This window comes from Trematomus bernacchii, unplaced genomic scaffold (assembly GCF_902827165.1).
Source record: "Trematomus bernacchii unplaced genomic scaffold, fTreBer1.1, whole genome shotgun sequence".
Taxonomy (NCBI): Eukaryota; Metazoa; Chordata; class Actinopteri; order Perciformes; family Nototheniidae; genus Trematomus; species Trematomus bernacchii.
The window spans coordinates 7,829,333-7,833,386 of record NW_022987869.1 but is presented as its reverse complement, the minus strand read 5'-3'; positions in this window follow the sequence as shown (position 1 = coordinate 7,833,386).

Genomic DNA, 4,054 nt, shown 5'->3' with positions numbered 1-4,054 from the left:
CAAACTCTTCTCGTACGACTGAATACATTTAGTGTAAATATTTCACAGATGTCTATAACATTAATATATTTTCATATCATTTATTTATTGTTCATGGTGGATTTTCAGTGTTTTTGTTGATAAGTGTCTAAAATTAGGATCAGAATCAATGACAATTCTATCAAACAATGTGGATGATTTAAAAAAATGTTTAATAATTATCAGTGCCTAGCTTGAGCAGAAAACATATTTACAAAGTGGTACCATTTTTAAATAAAATACACAAGTTTCATACTGGATATTTGGACTGCATTACCTACACCAACAGTGACATCATTCATAATTTAAGTGCAAGCAGCAATAGCTTGATTTGTTTCCTGTCCACATACGCATCTTAAACCTTTTAAAAAATGTCTTCATATGACCATAAATGACAAAGAAACGTTGCCTCAGCGCTGTAGGAGAAACTACATTATATTAAATATGTTGGGATAAATCCTGCTGTTTTATTCATCATTCACTTTGTGAACTGAATCGACTATGGACAAAAGGCCAACGCAAGTTGAGCAAGAGGGATCTAGTTTTATATACGCAGTGAGTGCTGTAATGAGATACGTCCATATCTGTAGCAATACTTGCCTTCTTCAGTCAAAGACAGGAGTGCAAAGAGGCAGATAGTCCTCAGTATATTATGTATTTAAACCAACAATATTCATTAATGATCAATAATTCTAGCCCTTTCAATCTTTCCACATCTTGAAAATGCACTTTCACATTGCAGATTTCTCCTCTCGACCTCGCGTTAAGTGTTTTTGCATCATTTACACATCAGCGGCTCTGCATAAGAGCAGCATCTCCTTATTGTTGGGAGTGCATAACGAGATAAAAAGAGAGGAGACCTTAGATATAAGTTCTTCAAGAGCAATGCACAAGTCTTTTCTGTGGCGAGCAGACGCAGAGAGAGATGGGAGGCGAGTGGAGGGGGAGCCATTTTGTGCACTGCGTTGTCCAGCCGAGCGTAAAGCGTGATTAATTCAATAGCCGCCATAGAGGAGGAGGCTAGCAGCACTGCAACACCGAGCATGACCCACTTTCCCCGTCAGATGTCATGAAACATTCCCTGCCATCCCTTTGTGGTTCTCATCTCCCCCCGCCAACTTCCTGCCTGATTAACAAAGAGACAAGAAAATTAATGCATGTGCAATATGTTTCAAATGATCCGAAGGGGGCGCCGAGCAGGAACAAATATGAGCTTTTATGTGGATATTTGTTCGCTTTTAAAATGCAGGAATAATTTCAAACAACTGCCGATTTGCTGGAAGGTTTTCGCCCATTGGGGCAAATGATTCACAGGGCCTTGACCTAATTCTATTATGCTACAAGAGCAAAACACAGACTGGGTGCACTATTCAAACGCAGCTCTTAACGCTGACCCTGTTTGTCTCCGAGGTCCAACAGAATCGTTTTTTGTTAATCTACGGAAGTTTCTGAGTTTTATTTGCAGTGAAGACATTTGTATTATTGTGCTAAAATAGTCTCAAGAGTATCAAAGAGAAAGCTATGAGAGTCATCAACTTTTCAAATAAATCTTGGAGCATAAGCACTCCAAAACCCAATGTGTAGCCTTGAAAGGGGATGAGTACCGTGCCATCTATGTTAGCTTGATTCCCGGCGTCGATCTTTGAGTTTTTTTTATTCCCTGTCCCCCCCTCCTGCCCCTGGAGAGGACCTGCACCGCTGGCTTGGGTCTTAAACCCAGATTAAGGCTTTTTATGTAATCTGGTCTCCTCTGGGAGATTGGAGAGACAGCTGGCAGCAGAATCCCTGTCCCTTATCCCCCCCTGGCCTCCCACCAACATCCCTCCACTCGCAGCTCCACATGAAGCTAGATTAGAGGAGCAATGATTTCTGGATTTCTCTTGGAAAAGAAATTGCCTTTTTTAACAATCTGTGGATTTGATTTGAATCTATAAATACAACTATGTTATAAAAAAAAAGGAACTGTTTGAATAACTGTTTATACCGCTGCAGTCCTGACATTCACTTTTCATTTAGCACCTTTTAGACTGTCCCAACCCAACAGGTATGGTTTCATTGTACTTAGCTATAAATCAAACTTTATATAAGACTAAGTTATTCCATCAGTTTAACAGGGTTTAAATTGCCAGGAACACACAATACAATAATACAAGTATTTAGTAATAATCACTCCAAACATAATTACAGATCCAGGTTGTACACATAAAAACAGCCGGTTACATAAGAGAGATTTTATCCCAGGGAAAGTATGAAAAATACTGCAAGTGTACATGATATTGAAATAAAGTTATGTTACTATAAATTGAAGAGAAATATTATATTCCTTGATTGTTTTTTTGTAGCAATCCTTGTTTGGTCATTTTACAGTAAGTGTCTTATCTGTGCAGACACTGATACTGTAGCTGCTTTCAGATTAGAAGCTACAGCTTTATAGTTTTATTCTGCATGGTCCATGTCATTAACACAACAATAACAAATAGACTATATTACTAAACCTTAACATATTAAGCATCTTGTTTTATGTTTAATAAAAACATTTAGGGGAAGTTGTTTTGCTATGCAATGTGTCAGCACCTGTCTCATAGTGCCCCTATAGACGATACATATGTGTAAAGAGAGTGTAGTCAATCAGAGCTGCATTCAGGGGAGTTAAGATGTTCAATTGTGTTGGTGATGAAAGCTGACAGAGAGGTCAAGGACTAATGTCCAATTCCCCTATTTATTTTCTCCTAAACCATAACTCAATCAAATAATAAGAGATAAGACAAGCGAGGTAGGAAAGAAAGACATTTCCATTTCCTCACAGCAACATTGCCTCTGATTGGCAGACAGTGACATTACGTGTCTTCAGTCAAGGTCAGCTGCTTTTCTTTTCAACATATACTCATGTAGCCGTCGGCAACAAATATGATTCAACTCATTCTATATGCTGTAGAAGTTTCCCTCTAAGTGTCTATCAATATCAATATGTGGCAAAGTGTAGACGTGGAGGTTTATGGTGTGAAACGTGATTGCATGCAACTCCCTTTCATTGTACCGGAACATAAATAGGAAATATTTATTCATTTGATTGATCTCTCTTTGCCTCAGAATCTGCCTGGTCGTATTCAATTAATTTTATTCTTCATTTACTTTGTTATCATTTTTTAAGTCAAGCTAATGATAAACAAACACTATTTCAACGGAAAAGACTTGACTTGATACAGTCTCACACAATAAATGTGTTTTTTCTTGATAATATATTCAATTTGGAAGCTTTCATTTCAATGTAGTTCTGTTTACATCATTTGGAGGCACTCACTTAAGCTGGATAAACTGATTTCCTCTTAAAGCTCACAATAAACATGCCTGATAAGTTAAAGGACAATTCTGATTACGGTTTTTAGGAAAACGTTTTGAACGTGGATTTAAATGTGTCCCAGAATAAAAATAATTGCATGGCAGTTCTAGTGTCAGGCTGCAGCGCCCTCTTGTGGTCGCTCTGCTCAATTACGTCTTGTTTGAGTCATTACATCATGTGTCAGGCAGAATTAGATTCCAGCTGAAATAGGTTTGATAAAAATAAATATGGCGCTCAACGTTCGATGGCTCATCTCGTGACTGAAGAGACATACGCTGACCTACTTTTCAATCGCTTTTATTGCAAACTATTGCACGACATTAGGCTTTTTAGACATAGAACCATTTATTTTCATGCAACAAAGATTATTGGAGCATCCAACAATTTACATGTTGGTTTATTTAGATTTTTGCATGTATATAATGTTTGTTCCCCCGGGGCCAAAATGAGATGCTGGGCTCCAGTTAGTCCATTTTCTCCCTGTTTCAGGCAGTGCTTAATGCATTTAAATACAACAAAGCTGCAGGTTTGTTATGTGGTAGTATAAATTGAGACATATGCAATATGCAAGCGCAAAACTGAAGTAATAAAGACGTAAAACAACAGTTAGGACCCTCTATAAGACCTCGATCCAGCCAATGAAACACGACTGAACATAAAGGCTAATTTTGGTGATATTCTGTGTATTTTCTATGA